The sequence below is a fragment of the Oreochromis niloticus genome, linkage group LG4 (genome assembly GCF_001858045.2).
Source record: "Oreochromis niloticus isolate F11D_XX linkage group LG4, O_niloticus_UMD_NMBU, whole genome shotgun sequence".
Taxonomy (NCBI): domain Eukaryota; kingdom Metazoa; phylum Chordata; class Actinopteri; order Cichliformes; family Cichlidae; genus Oreochromis; species Oreochromis niloticus.
The window spans coordinates 12,340,713-12,362,247 of NC_031969.2; the positions used below are offsets into that span (position 1 = coordinate 12,340,713).

General features: G+C 41.0%; 1 long non-coding RNA gene across 1 annotated transcript; it reads left to right on the forward strand.

Annotated features, from left to right (window-relative positions):
* Positions 1-17,387: 17,387 nt before the first annotated feature.
* On the forward strand, positions 17,388-19,971 carry LOC112846778 (uncharacterized). The gene is made up of 2 exons (XR_003219931.1): positions 17,388-18,560; positions 19,811-19,971. It is a non-coding gene; the product is annotated as an uncharacterized LOC112846778 (long non-coding RNA).
* Positions 19,972-21,535: the final 1,564 nt, after the last annotated feature.

A 21,535-nucleotide genomic window follows, 5' to 3' on the forward strand; every position in this document is an offset into this window, starting at 1 on the left:
ATCACATCCAGTATGGCAGACAACTCTTGAGAAATGTCTGCACGAGGCCCCCCTGAGAAATCTCTACAGCCTGTGTGATAGCATGCTAACACGTATCTCCAAAAGTTGATTCTGTTCATCTGGATGTAGCTGAAAACGTTACGTCCAGATGAACAGAATCAACTTTTGGAGATTTACTTACCTGGAAGATTGAGAATGCATCAAGATGCTAACATGTACTTTAATAACCAGTAAGAGCAAAATACAACCGAGGATCATGGGAACAAATGGAGCCCCTAAAGGACTGAGAATTTATTTTACTTGTGAGAAAAAGTCTATATATTTAGGCCATGCTGCCTCTAGTCTTCCATGCAGTCTTTTGGTGCATCAGAGGTTTGAAACTAAAATCATTTGTTACACAACGGCCGTCCTCTGATCACAGCTGGGGCATTTTTTTCACCCAGCATCAGAAACAGAACATCAGCCTTACCTCAATCTAAGGACAGACTGTGCAAGAGGTAGCACACATGACACCCACTCTCTAGTGGTGAGTACACAGGGATATTAGCTGGTCTCCTCTCATATCAGAACAATCTGAAATCACACAGACTTTATACTAAGGAGAAGGCAGGTTAAGGATTGGCTAAGATTCGAGCTAGCGTCTATGTTCGCACATGCACCTCTGCTAAGGTAAGTCCAAGAGAACTCCAGGTTTGCAGTGCCTTTGTGAACATGGTTATGCAGCACTTGAAAGATGGCCAATCTGCTGATAGTGACTCCACTGGACTCCACTGGGTTACATGGTGACTGTGTGCATCTGAAGTTGTTGTTGTGGCTTATAATTTTATAGCAAATCATTTTTTGCACGCATAAAAAATAACTTGTGCATACAACATAATTATCTTAATTATGTTGCTTGCACAAGATAGCAACCACCTGTCAGCCCACCTGCACCTCATCATCCAGTCGGGCCATAGCTATATATCTCTTTGGTGTTCTATTTCTGTGGTAGCAGATGCTTTTCAGCCACTTGGCTCTGGTTTATTGCTGTTTATTTTTGGTGTATATACCGGCTGCTAACTATATATTTCTCTGCGTCTAATGGCTACCCTGCTTGCCTGCCTGGTGGCGTGATCTCCACTGTTTCTCAGTTTTCTTTCTCTGTTCCCTGCTTCTGTAGTTATAAAAACCGTAACAGTGTACACAAGATAAACAGTTTGTTCAAACAGGATTAATAAGATAAGCAAATAAACATGTGTGACTACAGTACTTCCATAGGAACATTGATTTTTACAGGTATTTGGTAATAAATTAAGTGGTGTGCCTCTTAACCACAGGCTGATATTGCTGTCCACAACATCAATTCTGCAAAAACATCCTGGAAGATTTTCTTTCTGTCTTTTTGCTTCTTAATATTTTTAGACAATTTTATTCAACTAACACAGATTTTTTTTTACAGTATATGTAAACTGTTAAATCTCAGCACTCACCACTTTTACACAGTCCTCCAGGAATATTATGATTAGACTGCATAAGGTAAAGGTGTTAATAATTACACTATATTGCCAAATATATCTGCTCGTCTGCCATCACATGGATAATACTTTGAGTGACATCTCATTCTTAACTCACAGGATTTAATATGATATCAGCCCACCCTTTGCAGCTATAAGAGCTTCAACTTTCTGGAGAGGCTTTCCACAAGTTTAGGAGTGTTTATGGGAATTTTTGACCATTCTTCCAGATATGCATTTGTGAGGACGAGAAGCCCTGGCCCGCAGTCTCCAATCTAATTCCTCCCAAAGTTGTTCCGTCAAATCGTTCCACATCAAACTCGTTCATCCATGTCTTTATGGACCTTGATTTGTGCACTGGTTACAGTCATGTTGGAACAAGAAGGGGCCAACCACAAACTGTTCCCACAAAGTTGGCACCATGAAATTGTCCAAAATGTCTCAGTATGTTGAAGCATTAAGAGTTTCTTTAACTGGAACTAAGGAGCTGAGCTGAAGTCACTTTGTTTTAATACCACTTAACTGTGGAATATTGGAATATTTAGTAGCAAGGAAATAACCACAACTGTACTTGTTGCACAGGTGGAATCCTATCACGGTACCATATTGGAATCTGTGTAGAAGCAGTCTGCATGCCTAGGTGCTTGATTGTATACACCTGTGGTCATGGAAGTGATTGGAACACCTGAATTAAATGATCTGAATGTGGGAGTTGATACTTTTCGGTGTACCTAATATAGTCTACCTTAGTAATTTGTTTCTTTCTTTTCAGGCTTTTTAAAAAACAAAAACTTTATTAAGAAGCAGCTGATTGGAACCCAAGTAAATTTTTGTTGAAGGAACAAAGATGCCGATCAGAAGTAAATTTACACTGAGATCAACCAGTTCCTCTGTTTCGTTCACCCTTTTTTTTATTCCTTTGTCCTTCCTTGATATTAATATTCAATATCTCAAATCATATCTCCCATCTTTTACTTCTCTGCTGATTTCCATCTCTATATTTAATATACTACTTTTCAGTCTCAGCTCTTCGTCTTCGGCCCTTTGTCTCCGAGCAGCTCTCCACTCCAATTCCATGGCCCGTTTTTTTCCATCTTTTTCCTCCACAAAGGGAGGGAGTTGTTATATAAACCTGTTGTTTTTCCTCATCATCTCCTGACTACAGTGCAGAACGCTCTCTGATGCAGTTCCCACAAATGCAGAAGCTCACGCATTAACTATGCTGCTGCAGACGCACCGCTGCACTGAGTTTTGATCACTTGTATCCAGTGGGTTCTTTTTGATTTCCCCCCGCACCTTCATGTATTGCAAACAACCTTATACTTTCATCTCTGCATTATCTGCTCTGGTTGTCATTATCACATACGCACACGCTTACGCAAATGGTCAGCCATTAGCACAAGTACAACACTTTGAAGCTATAACCCTTACACGCATATAAACACATTTTGTCTATCTACTCCCACACACTCTTTGTGGCCTATACCAGCCGGTCTGCGGAGCGAATAAGTCCTGCTGTATTAGGCATCCCACACACACACACTCATAAACGCAGGTATGTTTAGATTAAGGTAAGTATATGATGAACCCACTCTTACAGGCACAATTACTTCCCTTATGCAACTTGGATGTCTCTGATGACTTACCAAGTTCTTCTTTTCCTTTATGTCTCACTCTCTCACTCTCATCTCTAATCTAGTCTCTGTCACTCTCTCTTTTTCTGCACCCCTCAACCTCCCCCTCTCATTTTAAGGGTGGTTAATACAGCTCAAACATCATTGATCCGAAACCACAGCGAGCACATTCTTCTGCTTTCACACTAGATTTGCATATCTGCACTTCTCTCTCTCTCTCTTTCTCTGTCTCTCCTTGGCTGTGTGCACGCCTGTGTGTCTGCTTGTGGTTAAATGAATGTGTCTATTGCGTACAACCGTACTCTGCTTAAAACCCGTTGTTGAATCTGCATGGGTGTACAGCTGTTGTGTTCCCGTTTGACACCTCCAGCAGTACTGGCAGCTTCGGGGTGATCTATGTAAATGACGTCTGCAGTGTTATTGACTTTTTCCTGCATGTGTGTGTATTTACTGTAAGATAATGGTTATATAAGAAACAAGCTTTTTGTTTTGGGTCTCTAAAACAGTCGTATTTATGCAAATGTACATTTTCAGGAACAGTTACTGAACTTGAGGTCAATCATATGTCATATTATGAATATTTTCTCTCTGCTGATTTTATTTATTTTTTAAATACTGGCTTTCATTGTGGTCAGGAAACAGCAAGGCCCAAATTCAAATCACTCAACTGGGCTCTTCAACTTTGATGGAAAATTGATCTCATTAATGGTTTTAGATTCAGTGTAATGATTCGATAAATTATGCTTCGCAGTAAGCTGTGCTTCTTTACAAACATACCAGTTCTGATTGATTGGCGTGGGTGATGGCCACATTACTAATGGGGCCAAGGAAACTGCCAGAAATCTTGTTTACTCCCTCTGAGCAGCGCAAACAGGTCAGCTCGGGATCTGTGCACAAGACTAAAATCTCTCTGTTTTAAGCCTTACAAAATAGAACACACATGCAGCTCTTCCTTTTTCTGTGGCTCAGGAGAGAGAGTGGGTTGCCCACCAATCAGAGGGTCAGTGATTTGATCTCCTCCAATCCGCATGTTGGAGTGCCGTTGGGCAAGATACTGAAGCCCAGATCACCCTGATGTATTCATCAGAGGGTGAGAGGGTGGGTGTTAGTTAGAAAGTGCTTAGAAAGGCATAAAATAAAGTCCTGTACAAATGTACTCTAACTCAGTTAAAGTAGAAAAACCTTATATAAGTACCAGTATAGTTACCTTTTTTGTACAGTAAATGCCACCATATATTGGTTGAGGGGTTTTTGTGGCCTAGTGATCCTAGGGCCAATTTGCCCTGGGTAAGGTCTCCCAATGCAAACTGGTCCTAGGTGAAGGGCCAGATTAAGTGTGAATCACAAGATCTTTATGAAAGTTAAACTAATGGCTCATGATACCTGATCTGAATTAGGGTTACTCGGGCCATGTCTTGGAGCTAGGCCAAGGAAGGGCTTGTATGTGTGTTTGAAGGTGGAGTTCTTGGCGGTCCGAAGCCCTGTTGCTGAAACTGGGTTTAGATACATGGAACATCACCTCTCTGATGGGAAAGGAGCTTGAGCTAGCACTCAAAGCTGGCAGATGCCAGCTAGACATAGACAAGCTGGACTATAGAGCTGCCCTGAAACAAGGCTTGTATCCTCTATTTCGGCACCTGTATGTTGGGGTTTTCCCCAGAGGATAAGAGCCTTGTTTCCATTGCAGAACAAGTCCTGACTTGTTATTGGACTTCTGTGCTTGAAGACTGATGATGAGTTTTGTAACTACATCAGCTCTTCGGCTGTATGTTCTGGACATTCGGGGAAAGAGAGGAGCAGAGCTGTCAACTGATCATCACCTACTGTTGAGTTGGAAAAGGTGGTGGGGGAGAATGCTGGACAGGACTGGTACAACCCAACGGATAGTGAGGGAAATGTCACATATTCTTCATAATTCATAGTTCATAGTACTATTAATAGATGATAATTTCTACGTGCAGGGGCGTTCATTCTGTAGTCGCAGGATCTCGTCACTGCTTTTTGTATATGTGGTTTTATTGGCTTCATTGAACAAACTCACTGTGACAGTTGCTGGCCAAGTGTGACATAGTTGGGATGAGGGGTCCAAGGCCATGGTCCTTAGTTGGAAAAGGATGGAGTGTCCACTCTGAATCTGGAATGAGTTACTGTAGAGTAGAGCTGTTGCTCCTCCACATTTAAAGGAGTTGGTTAAGCTGGTTCAGGCATGTGACTGGATGCCTCCATGGTGAGGTGTTCTAGGCACATACCACTAAGAGGAGGCCCTCTGTAGACCCAGGACATGCTGGTGATATTTAATCTGCCAGGTGGCTTGGGAGCACCCTGTCATCCCCAAGAAGAGCTGGAGGAGGTTGGTGGTGAGAGGTCTGGGTATCTCTGCTTAGACTGCTGCTTCTGCAACTCGCCAATGTATGTATGTGGATAGATGGCAAACCCAAACATGCAGAGGAATGAACCCATATTACTTTAAGAGGTAAACATCAGTTCTACATTAAGGAGAAATGTTTGGATTTTGAAAATTTTATCATCTCTGCATTCAGCAATTATTTTCATGTAGCATGTAAAGCTGATTTACAAGGAAACTTTCCAAGATTTTTCTGGAGTTTGTCACGAAGGACAGCTGGAAATCGGAATTGAGCACATTTGTTTAAGCCATTAGTCATCACAGTGTAAAAGGAACTATATTGGCTTTCCTTTGAAAAAATCATATTGAAATGAAGAGTTTAAGAGTCCCCTTTATTGTGAGGGTAAGTAAAGGATAAGTCACGTGAACATTAAAGGCTGCTGAAATAGGTTAGCTCTACGTATTTCTTAGTGAAATGCATTGAATATATCTTACTTTAGAGGACTGAAAAATAAACTCAGAAAATGTGAATTCAAAAAACAACACCACACATCCAAAACAATCAAAGCCTTAACATGAAATAAGATAAACAACAATCACCGCCCTTATTCAGAGAAGGCAACGGCGCTTAAGAAAGAAAACACGCATGCAGCTAGGAAGAACAGATTAGTCAGTGTAAGCAAATAAACTTAAAGGGGTAGTACAATTGAATGCACTGCTTATTTGCATTCACAGTACACTGAGGCCTTTGCTTAAACATATACATACGCGGCGTAGATGAGACAGATACACATGCGGGCAATGAAATCAGATCATTTCTGTAAAGGAAAAGACCAGTATGTGCTCATACAGCTTTGGATTAGGCACTAGATGTAAAATAACAATGATTTTTCATGTGTGTGTGAGTGTGTGTGTGCACCTTATTGTTCTAGCACACCTGTGTTGGCAAGCCAGCCAAAGCTAGAAGCGCAGAAAGCAGTGTTTTGCTGGAGAACATTTCATATTTATTGTTATATTTTTCTGCACATTTTCCCTTTTTCTCCCACACTGGATCAGCCAATTCCCCTCACACTGTGTGCTTCTTCTCGCTGCTGCTTACTCCCACCACTGGCCTGGGGAGGATGTAAACAACATTTCTCTTCTCGTGCACATGCTTCCATGAGCTTAGCTTCACGTTTTGGAGAGAAGCTTCACCAGGAGATAATAGCATGCATAGAGGGGTCATTATCCAGGCGCACTCCACACAAGGCGCTCAACCAACCCCGTTGGAGGCATCACACACTTTTCATGGGATGCAAGCTCACCTTTTTTCACAGCTGTGCAAACCCTTACACACATTTGATGTGAAAAGTTTCAGATCCTTTACATGATCTAATTTGAAGGCAGATATTATACAGAGATAGTAACACACTGGCATTTTCTTTAGTTAGAAAGCACATTCTGTGATATGTTCTCTGCCCACTCAAGAATATAGTTGTACATACGGTAATCTAATGCTAATTGCTCCTCTGAAGAAATCCCTGATCCCTGAACATCAAATGTAATGTGGAACGAGAAAAAAAGGCTGATTATACTGCGTACAGTACTGCTATTTATATAGAAAGACTGCATCTCATGGGAAAGACAGATGAGAGAGCTGGAGCAGGAGGAAAATTGAGAGAAAGAGGGAGAAAATAGTGAGAGACTTTCTACCTCCAGCCTGGTGGTGATCTCCAGCTTTCACCTCGCAAACACACCCACACGGCACCTTATTATGACCTGTCTCTCTCTCTCTGTCTTTGGCTGTCTCTTATCCACAGTAGCTCTTTCAGCTTTCCCTTTCATATCTCTGTACCTCAAGAGTTTGATCCAAAATGACAAAACAGCGCACTCTAGTGGCTTTGAGCTGTAATTTGAGCTCTTCCAACAGATCAAGGGATTATGCTGTGGGCCACATGCAGCCATCTTTGATCTTGAGCCAGACTAGTGACGTGCTTTCTATCAGTGTGAAGAAGTTTAACTGCACACTTAATCTATTAGATACACTACCAGTCAAAAGTTTGGACACAGCTTCTCATTTAATGTTTTTCCTTTATTTTTACTACTTTCTACATTATAGACAAAAACTGAAGACATCAAATATATGAAGCAAGATTTATGGAATTATATAGCAAAGAAAAAATTGATAAATGACTCTAAATATGTTTTATATTTTAGATTCCTTTGCTTTGTTGACAGTGCTGCAAACCCTTGGCCTTCTCCCATTGAACTTCATGATGATTTTCACTTCACAGGTGGGCCTTGTTCATTTGTGGAATTTCTTCCCTTCTTAATGGGGTTGGGACCATCCAACACGTTCTCCAGAAGTCAGGTCGATACACAGCTGACAGCCCTGTTTGACAACTGTTAGCTGATTGGTTCTTGCCCTAATATGAATTCTAAGCAAAGAGAAACAGCAGTACATCATTACTTTAAGAATTGAAGGTCAGTCAGTCCATAAAATTGCTAAATCTTCGAAATCGCAAGTTATCAGCACCTCAGATTAGGGCCCAGATAAATGCCACACAGAGTTCCTGTAGCAGTCACGTCTCTATATCAACTGGTCAGAGGAGACTGTGCGAATCAGGCCTTTATGGTCAAATAGCTGTTAAGAAACCACTACTAAGGAAAATCAACAAGCAGAAGAGATTGTTTGGGGCAAGAAACACAAGGAGTGGACACTAGATCAGTGGAAATCTGTGCTTTGGTCAGATGAGTCCAAATTTGAGGTCTTTGGTTCCACCCGCCGTGTCTTTGTGCAATGCAGAAAAGGTGAACGGATATATATATATACATGCATGGTTCCCACCGTGAAGCATGGAGGAGGAGGTGTGATGGTGTGGGGGGGCTTGCTGGTGACACTGTTGGGGATTTACTCAGAATTGAAGGCTCACTGAACCAACATGGCTACCACAGCATCATACAGCGACATGCCATCCCATCTGGTTTGCGTTTACTTGGACCATCATTTATTCTTCAACAGGACAATGACCCCAAACACACCTCCAGGCTGTGTTAGGGCTATTTGAACAAGAAGGAGAGCGAGGGAGTGCTGCACCAGACGGCCTGGCCTCCACCTTCACATGAACTAAACCCAATGGAGATGGTTTGGGATGAGATGGACCGCAGAGTGAAGGCGAAAGAGCCAACAAGTGCTCAGCATCTCCTTCAAGCCTTCTCCCTGTACACCAACTGCTGCACCTCCAACCACCAGGCTGTCAAGCTAATTAAGTTTGCACATGACACCACTGTTATTGGACTCATCTCGGACGGGGATGAGTCTGCCTACAGGACGGAGGTCGAACATCTGGTGTGCTAGTGCAGCCGCAACAACCTGGAGCTGAATGCCCAGAAGACAGTGGACTCATTCCACTTCCTGGGTACCACCATCACCCAGGAACTCAAGTGGGAGCCCACCATCACCTCCGTCATAAAGAAGGTGCAGCAGAGGACGGACTTCCTGAGGCAGCTGAAGAAATTCAACCTGTCAACATGGACAATGATGCAATTCTACACTGCAATCATCGGGTCCACCCTCACCTCCTCCATCACCGTGTGGTACACTGGAGCCACCATCAGGGACAAACAGAGACTGCAGCGTGTTGTGCGCTCTGCTGAGAAGGTGATTGGCTGCAGACTCCCATCTCTGGACCTGTACACCTCCAGGACACTGGGGCGTGCAGCTCGGATCTCAGCTGACCCTTTTCACCCTGGACACAGTCTGTTTGACCTGCTCCCCTCCCTTATTCTTAATTTTATTTAAGTGTTTGTCTTATAGTATGTTTCGCACAAAGTACCGCAGCAATTTCCTAATGTTGTAAATCTGCTCAACATTTGGCAGTAAAACCCTTTCTGCTTCTGAAGACTGTTGGAGAACCATTTCAGGTGACTCCCTCATGAGGCTCATCGAGAGAATGCCAAGAGTGCTTTGAGTTGTTTCACACTTTTTTGTTTACTACATAATTCCTTGTGTTCATTCATAGTTTTAATGCCTTGAGTGAGAATCCACAATGTAAATAGTCATGAAAATGAAGAAACACCATTAAATGAGAACGTTTGTCCAAACTTTTGACTGCTAGTGTATGTTAGTATTAGAAAAGAAAGTTCAATTTCAAAGGTATATGTTATTTTTTCCTGCATAACAAAGAGACTCTGCTCTAGTAAATGTAAGAAATCATTTTCAGCAACTTTTGTGCCATAAATCATAAAAAAGGTCAAAGTTCTGATATCTCATTGCTCAGACTGTCCTATAATTAAAAAGATAAAGCTTATTAATCACTGTAAAAGCAGAAAATTCTGTAGTCCCAAAAAAACAGGAAGGTTTGATGGTTTAATTGTTTATTTATTACTTTGGTGTGATATAAATAGCTGTGAGGACTCCAAATTGGAGTTCTTGCTTGGCCCACAGGCCTTATGCTTGACACCCTCTGCCATAGACTATATGCTTTTTGTACTTTCCAGCCTTTTGCCACGAGCCGGCTTCCCTTTTTCAACCATTTCTTGCTGTTTACAAATCCACTGATCTTATTTCAGCCAAAGCCTTGCTGTGTTTTTACACTGCTTTTCACCATTTCTTTCATTCTCATAATAAAAACGTAAACGGTGAAGCTGCAAAGTAATTCCATGAAGACTTGGAATAAAAAACAAAACAGGTTATGGCACATCCTATTTTATGACATTTGTTTCCTGCCACTAGAGGGAGACAACGCTTTGTATTTGTAAGCTTTCTTGATCGCTGTATTGTAGAGTTTCCATCGTGTGTTAGTCCGACAGCCACAATATTCCAACATCACAAGAATATATTCATACAAACAAGGTGACAGACTCTGAGAAAAGTCATCTTGTAAATTAATACATTTTACAAATAATACACAGTAAATAAAATTGTCTATTTTTTAAATTTGCTTAAGAATAAATAATGGGGAAATACTTGTGAGTCAAAAAATGGCTTAAAATGCAGTTACTGCAATAAGAAATTCCAACAGGAGGATTGTCTCTCTGATTATAATCGACTAGGGTGTGATTTCAGTCTTTAAAAAGGACCTTTTGTCTGACTTTTCACAATATCTCCACCCAACCAACGAGATTTGGCCACACACTAAAAGCAGACATCCACAGTAAACACTGCATATATACATTATACTGATTTATTAATCACCAAAGCTCCACCGTGATTGATTGGGCGAAGGCACCAGTCCTACTGGTCACATGCACCCGGCTCCTTTCCTGAGGCTGTCTGAGTTTAGGATTCGTCATGAGCTCCTGTTGTCTTTTGTGACAGCTGCATATACATAACATGGAGGCTCCGGGTGAATTGCAAACATTTGTTAAGTGATTCATATGGGTGGGACTTCTTTTGAGTTTTTCAACAGTAAGCAGCTTTTGTACTAAAACTAAACACCGCCATGGGACCGCACACGGATCACAGGTGATTGATATGAGACTACAAAGCCTTTGTGCTGTGAAGGTGCAAAGTCAGCTGGCCAGGGACTGCCAACAATGCTAAAAACCAACGTGACCCTCATTATATCAAGAAGAGTGGCATGAAAAGGAAGACAGTGAAAAAACAGTTGATTCAAAAGTGGACGAGGTGATTTCTTGATTAAAAAGCCTCACAATGAAGAAGGTGAAGATAGATGAGTTTTGCTTTATTAATTAATTATGGCATTGTTGATTTGCTTTGGTTAATGAAGCACAAACTTTGACTTTTAAGTCAAATCCACCAAGGGGCTTATATTTTGGTAGTGTTTGCATGCGTGCATGTCATTCTGTCTGTCTGTAAACATAATAGCTCGTAAAGTTTTGAATGAATTCTGATAAACCTTTGTTGGAGGGTAAAATGGGTTCATGTTGACAATCTATTAAAATCTGGTTTACAAGACATTACATCTGGCCTTCAAGGTCAACTTCATGATCTAGTTCATGATCTTAAAACTATGAGTCTTACAAGTGTGGTGTGTAACATATAGAAAAATAAAGCTTTAAAACATCACATCACATTTGAGCTCTGACCTCAAATTTAAGGTCAATAGGCTGATCTGAAGGTCTAAATGATACTAATACCATATTGAGGTACTTAAAACTGTTTACAGGGAATTATATATGAGGATTCTAAATATCTCATTACAGTTTGGATCCAAATATTAGGTCTCATTTGACTTCTGACCTCACTTTTACATTTCACATCTGCCTTTCTTTCAAGTTGATCCCAAAATGCAGTATATGTTTTATTCTTCACCCCTTGAAAGTCTACTAGGAATAACCCTTAAAGCTCTTTTCTAGACAGAGCAGTTTCTGTCACACTTCCGGCCTGCTTATAGAATAAATACCTGGGTATGTGTCAGATATTAGTGAGTGTGGTCTCTGCCTATGGAGCCATTATCGGAAAAACTGTTCTAATGGTCGTCAAACCACGTCTTTATTGATACCGATATCTTAAACCTCATCACTTAGGGTACGGGGAGGTCGTGGAGCTTATCTTTTAGTCTGTGTCTCTTTTTGTCACGCTACCAGTTGTGCGAGGAAGACCACTTCATTCCTATTGGTCAGTGTTACAAAACATGTCATCAATAGAGGAGATAGCACAGACTGTATGTAAAAGATGGAAGCAGCTGCCGCGAGGTCAGATTGCGAATCCTTGAGCTTGGTGTTTTCGGGATCGCCGTGTTAGCTTTTTGACACTAGCCTTGGTTTGCATGGTGTGGATTTCACTGTGAAACCAAGGGACTCTGGAAGCTCATTGGCAAACCACTTGTGAATCACAAGTGGTTTAGCTTTACGTCTTTCACTGTCACCCTGGTTTGTGCTCACGGTCCTGGTAAACGTCAAAACTGACATCACAACAGCTGGCATGCACCGCCCTTTTTATGTCACTTCGGGTATATTTTTGTAGCCTGGGGCCGAACCAAAGACAGCTGCGTATGATCACGAGACACGGTTTGTCTTAACCGTGATTTCGATGACATAGATGTACAGGAGCTCAGGGATTCCCAGATAATAGAAAGTGAGATGCAGCAGCTGCCTGAAAAAAATGATACCGTCTGGAGAAGACTTCGTGTATTTCTATACCAGCTTTGATGTGAAGTGGGGAGTTTTTTTTGAGTGGAGACACCTGTTGTTCTGGAGAAGACTGCTGTGGGCCCACCGCCACTATAAACACAGCTGGCGCACGGCACAACCACTGCTGTTGCTGTGCCAAAAATGGTTTCCCATATTTACCCTAAAAATGATTGTGGGAATTTAAAACTATTGTAAATGACTTGTTGGCCTATAATCTGTAAAAAAAAAATAGGTTCCAGTTCCAGGATAGCTGCTTTCATCTGATTCCATTATTTATGCAAAGCTAAACAAATGAATCTCATGCAACTTTCGGCAAGGGTGCAAGTATGCACTTTGCAAATATCTCACCTCAAGGTTGCATTCACTTTGTGTCTCCTTTATTGATGAATGGCTACACGTCTACAGCGCAAAGCCTCTCTCAACATGCATTCTGACACGTAACACAGGCGTTGCTAATAAGCTTGTTTCGTGTGAAAAAAGCCCACTGAAACTGTGACACCAACCCAGCATACAGCCACTATTCTATCACCTATTATCAATCAAATCAATCAAATTTTATTTATATAGCACATTTTAAAGACCGAAGTACACCAAAGTGCTTTCCAGTAAAATCATGATACAGATAAAAATCACAATATAAAATATAAATTACAGATATAAATAAAATAAATAGAATATAAAATAATTACATAATCTAAATGCAAAGCCAGATGTAAATTACCCTAATTAGCCTTGAATGCCACGTTAAACAAATACGTTTTTAGACGTGATTTAAAAGACTGAATGGAATCTGATGCGCGAATATGAAGAGGAAGAGTATTCCATAACCTGGGTGCGGCAGCGGCAAAGGCACGGTCTCCTCTGGTCTTCAGCCGAGACCTAGGTTGCACTAAGAGCAGTTGGCCCGATGATCTTAGTGCTCTCTTAGGGCTATACAGACAGAGGAGATCAGCTAGGTAGTCAGGTGCCATATTGTTTAGGATTTTATAGGTAAACAATAAAATTTTAAAATCAATTAGATATTTAATAGTTATTCACTATTATTCACTATTTACAGCTGGGTTGGGTTTTTTCACAGTGACTTATGCCCACTTAAAATTTTTCATCCCCATCATGCTGACAGCTCGTGACGTGACAATGCCCAGCCATTTTTTTGGAGGAAAAATGCCACATAAATCAAATTTATTCCAATTGGATTTTCATTGCTGCTGTAGCATCAGCATATGTTTGCACTGAGAATTAAAGTAGCATTAGCGAATCACGACTCAGTCTTGCGCAAACACATCATTAGTATTTAATGAGCTGTGACTTTTCTGGCATCACAAGTGCTGAAAACACAAGTGAAACGGCAACAAATCATAACAAATCCAAAGCTTGTGTGTGTTTATGTGTGAATAAGTGTATTTACTGTAAACGGCTCACTAACATCCTCTTCTTCTGAAATACCAGATTATTATAGAGAAGTGCTGTTTCCCTGTTTTTTCTTATGGTTTTGGATACCAGAATGAGACACACATACTGACACTACAGTATGGAGAAACATGGGCAGTGCATTTGACCATAATAACCAAACGGTAACATTCCTTTTCTCGTTAAATGGCCGGCAACGTCACGCAGGTGTCACTTTCATTTCATCGTTACATTTCGCTGAAAGTGAAAGGTGTAATTCCAGGAGGAAGCTGTTTTTAACACATGAGATCATGGAGGCCACATCAGGGTTAAATGTCAAATAGGTGTAAACGTCTGGCCGCTTTATTAAAATAGATCTGTCCTATAATTAGCCACGACGCCTGAAATCATCAGTGGAAATAAGAGAAGTGGAATTTAAAAAAAGAAAAAAGAAAATCTCCCTTGATTCATGGTGCAGAAAAGAGATGCTATCACTCATATATTATGTCATAGGCTTATGTGTTTCTGTGTTATTAGATGATTAATATCAGGTAAGAATTATTACCAAGCTAACAGTTGGGGTTAGGGGGTGGGGGGTTGCACAGTTTTAACTGAGTCAGCATGGAAGGGAGGGTGACCACAGATCTCAGCCAGACTAGGTGCATTTATCAAAGGTTAGCTTATGACTGTGAAGCGGAAAGATTAAAGTTTGCGATTAGGGCTGTGTTAAGCATGTAACTGTTTGTTCATCTGTGTAGGTGTGTGTGTGTGTGTGTGTGTGTCTGTGTGTGTGTGTGTGTGTGTGTGTGTAGGAGTGTGGGGGGTATTTATGGCCATATAGGTATTCTTGTAAGTACTTTGTGTTCACAGTAATATATCTAGGAAAGGTCAAGATATTATACCATGAGGTAGAGTATTCATGACGTAGCAGTTTCCAGGAACTATGCACTCAGCTTTTGACTCTGTCACTGGTTTTGTTCGTATCAGACAACTACATAGAACATCAGAAATGTGGCTGTTCGTATTCCTGTTCACGCCATCAATGTCTAAAATTTAATATTAGACAAAGATAACCAGACTAAAATGCAAAATGCAGTTTTTAAATGATGATTTCATTCATTAAGGAAGAAAAAGTTATCCAAACCTACATGGCCAACGAGTGCAAATGGTCGTCTATGTGTTAGCCCTGCGACAGACTGGCGGCCTGTCCAGGGTCTACCCTGCCTCTCGCCCTAAGATAGCTGACTCCAGCGCCCCCCGTAACCCTGAAAAGGATAAGAGGAAGCGAATGGATGTTTAATTCTTCGTCCTGTGTGCAGCTGTGTACTCACCTATCTCTTGTCATCATCAGTAGCCTATGTATTCATCCTGTCCTTCCTTTCCTCCCATTCATTGTCTTGTCATTGTCTGGCGTGGGTGTTTTCAGTTCAGTTCAGCCAGCCAGTCGGTCGTCTCATATTCTGTTCATCCTGCCATCACAATAAACACCGTCAACATCCTCAACCGGCCTGTGAGTCCTGCATTTGGGTCCACTCTTCTCCACATCCACACAGCGACCTTGACACTCTCGAAGCAGCAAAGCAGTACCACCACCATTTTTGACTGTTGCCATGATGTTCTTTTCACAAAATGCTGATGCAACAAAGTCCAACTTTTGTCTCATGAGTCCACAGACTATTTTCCCAAAACTCTTAGGGATCATCAAGATGTTTTTGGGGGGGAAACATGAGATGAAGCTTTGTGTTCTTTTTGATCAGGAGTGGTTTTCTTCTTGGAACTCTAGTTTCTATTTACTCGGGTTATCCATTCCTTTATTTGATGTTCTGAAACATTCCAAGTCCAAAAACAAACAAACGAACAAAAGATAAGAAAGCACGGAGGGAGACAGTACTTGTGAACGCTGTAGCTGCTTCATTTTTCTATTTCTACAGTCCAGACAGGTCTTGGTTTTTCCAAACCAGGATTGGGGCTTATCAACTTTTACATAATAGCTCTGTAATTTGATCCTGACGTGCCACAGTTGTTGCACTTGTGACTAGTTTTAACTAGTTTTCACTTGTTTTATCAAGCTGCACCCTTACCTTCAAAAGTAATGACTTTTGTAACACACATGTTTTTAGCAAGGAGCATTCAGGCTTTGAAATTTTATATCTTGAGCTGAACAGACTGTCATTGTTTCAGAGGTTGTATACTTAACAACTGCACCCAGCGGTTGGCAGATATATTCTTTCATTTTCATTTTGTCACACTGACTCCACGTAGTTATTAGTCTATATACGCTTTCTGTAATCACACATGCCCTGAAAATAAGACTCCAAAGTTGCCTAATCATTGCACGAGCTTGAGTTGTTAGATGATTGATTTTATCATAGGCAAAAATATGTGAGTAATTTTCAAGTTCAAGGAGTTTAAGTTGTCTGTCGGCCAATAAAGAAACATTCTGAAAATATGCAGCAAAAAGTTCCTTATTTTTCTTAAAATTAATCTAACATTTTTTTTAATATTTTGTTCTTTGTGGCCTTAATCAGACAGGACTTCCTATGAACTCTGTGCTTGCGATAAAAAAGGTCATATATCAGAAAAAGCTTCTTCGCAGTAAGTAAGTTTAGCTATTGTTAAATTTATGAAGTCACAAGGACGGCCTGAACATGCTGCCCTGCCATCACCTTTCCATACAACTGTAATCATTTATATGTTTTACTAGTAGCTGGCGGCAACAGTATAGTGTGCAGATCTGCAAGCATTAATAGCATGTCTGCAACTGAAAATTTACGGCTGCACAGTTGTGAGATAAAACTGTCATCTCTGTATGTGTACGCACACACACTATGAATTAAGTCGTAGGCAATCACCAATAAAACCATAAAATGTGTACTGACAACACAGCAGCTCTGAATAAAAACCGAAAAGTAGCGCTGACACGGCAGACACCACAGAGTTCTTACAGTAACAGAGGGATGAGTGTCAGTGAAATGATCCTGAAATGTGAAATCTGATAAATATGAAAATTTTGTTCTGTGACGATGTTCTAATTGGCGTGAATAAAACAAATGTAACCCAAGTGTCAGATCAGTGTACGCATCATGCATACAGACATGATGAATCATATGTTTTAAGATGCAGCACACTTCAAAGAAAGCACTACAGGCAAAGGTTTAGAAGCATTACGCTAAACCCAATATAAATATGATGACTCTTTTTCTTTTAAAATAGGAAACAGTCAAAGATAAATTAGACAAAGAATGACGGCACAGGAAATGCTGCTCTGTTGACCCCCGAATGGCCAAACTGTGATAAGTTTCCTTTACCAGAAGGCAGATCTAATGATAAATACTGAAAGTGAATCATTTATTGCATAATAAAGCTACGAGCAGGACTTATAAGGGCTGATAATGAGGCCATGACCCCCCACCAAAAAAAGAACTCCAAGAACAACAGGAATTAGTTCACATCAGTTCCATTTAATTCAATTTAAGTCGTGTTTATTTCTAAAGCACCAAGTCAAAGCAAAAACTGTCCCAATATGCTGTATGCTATAAGGTAAAACACCAAATATTTAGAAGAAAACCCCAAAAGTCAAAGGCCCTCCTACGAGTTAACACCTTGCAATAGTGGGGAGGAAAAACTGTCTTTTGACGGGAAGAAAGCAGTAGAACCAGAGTCAGAGAGAGAGGCAGCCAACTGCCACAACCTGTTGGGAGAGAGAGGAAAGAGAAGAGAAGCACAAGAGCATACGGGAGACATACAAGCCACAAACAATGGCAGACAGGAGACAAAACCACCGAACTGCGTGTGGCGTGTTAATCAGATGGACAAACTTTCCCAGTTTAAAGATCAGAATACTTTTGAGATGGCATTCTTAAAACTGAAAGCTTATCTTATCCTCTGCTTTGTTTAGTCACTTTGTATTAACACAATAAGTACCTCTCATTGTCAACTGCCATTGCAAATACTGACAGCGTATTTCCATTCAAACCTGCTCAACGGCATTACTTTTCAATGTCCGTTCTCATCTTTTCACGTGAGAATCAACAGCTGCGTGAAGGGGACACTGAGGAAATCAGGAAGAATCGACAAAGCTTCAGAATCAAATGAGTCCCATCATTTAAATGTACTTTAACTACTTTAACTATGTTATTAGATGGTAGCCCTGTGCCCTTAGATTTTTGCATTCCAAATAACTGCTCAAATACAGCCCCCTTAACAAACAAACAAACAAACAAACAAAACAAAAATCAAAAAGCTTAAAAATTAAAAGTCATATAGAAATTCTTTTAAAAGACCTCAAAAACTACATGGGTTAATTTTCCAGTTTTCCAGCGGCGCCTAAAGCCAGAATGGACAGAAGAGCCAATCATAAATCTCAAATGATATCTAAATCATCTGTTACTATGTGGAGTGGGCAGATCTGAGTGCTTACTTTCGCTTTCGTGTTCCTTGAAAAAGGCCATTTCTGCTGAGGGAAACCGCAATCTGACCACACACGCAACCTCTTAGGCAAACAGTTCGTAATTGTTTCTGCGCGCACGCAAGCCGTGCACAGACGTTTTAAAAGAGGCACGTGCAGTGGAATTCCAAAACCCAACAAGCAATGTATGCGCGTGCTTGCAAATGTAAACAACGGTGAGTTCGCTGTTAGCAGTGATATTTTTCCTATGCATGCCTATGTGCCTGTGCTCGCAGCTAGGTGTGCCTCTGTCTAGCGTCTGAGTGTATGCTCGCATGTTTGCACTGATTACAAATCAGTGTGTGAAAAGATGAAGAAGATGGATCTTCTTCCCCTAAACCCTGCACTCTTTGCAGCTTTGTGTCTTAAACCGCTTTGCCATTTCCCAGAATTTGGAGGTGAAACAGGAAAGTAAAAATGAACAGGACTCCCTACCTCAACATAAAGAACAGGTTCAGGAATTGGTAAAGTGGTTCGATTTGACTTTCATTTTGAAACCTTACAGCTCTTTTTACACCCTCGCCATACATCAACTGCATTCAAATGCTCTTATTTTTCTTTTACTCTAAAGACGCTTAAATTCTCTAGTGACTATGCATTTATAGTTTGAGATTTCAGTGGCTTTTGTTAACAAAGAGGGTTTGTGAAAAGGTCAGGCTGTAACCCTAGTTCTAACCTTTAACCCTGTGTATCACAATATGCGATTTTTGGCTGCTGTCCTACAGTGTCTTGGCAATAACTTTAATATTTAATATTTTTCCTGAAAAAACTCCCCTTAAAAAAAATCATCCAAAACAGAGGGTTAAGGGTTGGTTTCATTATTATTCTCAGCAACGAACGGGGTCATCTCAGCCATTGAGTGTTTTTAAAAACTAAACAAAAGAGTGCATAAACATTACAACCCACAAGCAATAATTTTACAACAAAAGATTTATTCTGGGAAGGAACACTTTGGACCTGCATTACCCATGTGCCAGGATTGTCCTTCCTCTGCCATTTGTATCCACTTTATGTAGGCAGGGCAGAAGGCCAAAGTTTAAACAGACAGTTCCCAGCATGTCGAGCCTGCAGGAACTGATAGCGAGTTGAAATCCCTGTTTACCAAATCTCCAGCATGTTTTAGAAATTGTAGTGGGATGAGAAGTATGCAACGTGTCCATGATATTACAGATTAATTAATTAGATTAGATGACTCACAGCTGCACTGAAAGCCAACAACTGAGAGCGGACTGACTTGGTGACAGTAAACAGAGGTAAAATGTTTGCTTATCACACACGCCAATGTAAAATAAGCAAATGCATATGCATCATTCACAGCAGTATAACCAGAAAAATGGCGTGGTGTTTTTGGTGCAGATGTTCATAATGCTGCAGGAGCAGTATGTTACTTCAGGGTTTTAAATTCTTCTCCATTTTCTGTTTTTAGAAACAGGTGTGTGGCCGAGTGTGGTCTTGGCACACAGGGTTTCCATGGTAGGCACACCTGAGGACGGTTTGGCTCAGTCAAGCTAGTGTATTTAAGGAGTGGCCTGGCAGTTATTCTTCGCCTTATCGTTGTATCTCCTCGAGTGGTAACCAAATGGCAAACTTACAGCAGAATAAAACTAAAGCAACTTGCCAGACAGATGAGAGAACACACAACACGAGAGAAATTACAAGAGGAACTGAAGCCAGCTGAGGGCTTAAATACCCACATTTGGTGATTAGGGAGATAGAACACACTGGGGAACACAGGTGAACTAAATCTGACTACCAAGACAAAGTAAATGGTAAATGGCCTGTATTTGTATAGCGCTTTACTTAGTCCCTATGGACCCCAAAGCACTTTACACTACATTCAGTCATCCAACCATTCACACACTGGTGATGGCAAGCTACATTGTAGCCACAGCTGCCCTGGGGCGCACTGACAGAGGCGAGGCTGCCGGACACTGGCGCCACCGGGCCCTCTGACCACCACCAGTAGGCAACGGGTGAAGTATCTTGCCCAAGGACACAACGACCGAGACTGTCGGAGCCGGGGCTCAAACCGGCAACTTTCCGATTACAAGACGAACTGCCAACTCTTGAGCCACGATGGCCCGATCGCGTTAGTCCCCTGCACAGGACAGGGGACTAACAAAATAAGACAGGAAGTAAACACACATTGAGACTCAGACTAAGATGCACAAACTTTGACAGTGAGACTGGGAAAAACCAAACACAGAGACACGACAGACTGATGAGTGCAGGAAGAACATGGGAACAGGAAACGTAAAAAACACACGGACCAGGACGACGGACGTATTAACTGCACAAGAGAGGGAGCAGGGAGAGCCACAGAGACATGACTGAGGAGACGAAGATCACAAACGGATCTAACATTAACCAATGAACAGAACTAGAAGTTGTTTTATGTATGAAAAAGATTTTTGTTAAAAAGACCCCAGGAAGAGTAGCTACTGCTATTGCATGAGCTAATGGGGATCTTAAACTAAACTAGAAGTATGGATAACAAAACTCGGAAGTGCTGGGAATTCGTACCATACTCAAAGTATGAAATAAAACAGAGCTAGAACCTCACCCACTTTATAAACCCAAAATAAATCATGAACCCACAAACAAAGAACAAAAAACACTGGGTCAGTGCCAGGAAACATGACATAGGCCTTTTCTTTGCCTCCACTTCATAATTGCTTCATCATTTTTTTTTTAAATTTGATTATTTTAAAAGCTCTTCATTCCTCACTTCTAATCTAGCCGTGCGTCTAGAATTCCCATAGCTAAAGTTTCACTTTTATTTCTTCTTAAGTGTTTCATTGCACATAATAAAGTTTCGTAACATCTTGTAATTGAGTGGCTATATAGCACACACTCATCTGGACTGTGCTGTTTTGAAAAAAAAATAAATGAGGGACTGCTTGGGGAGGAAGTGTTCATCCTTTTTTACAGAGCCTGTCAGCCGGGGTCAGCGTAGATATTTTATCTCTGACATGATCACAAACAGCACAAACTCTCTCCATAAACAGATGCTTGCATGAAAACATGCAGAATCATTGCACCCCTGAACCTTATTAGGCGATGGGCTCGCCCTTGCAGATAGAAGCACTTCAGGTAAACATAAACACACAAGGTTTATGAGAATAAATCACGTGCTAATCATACGCACGCG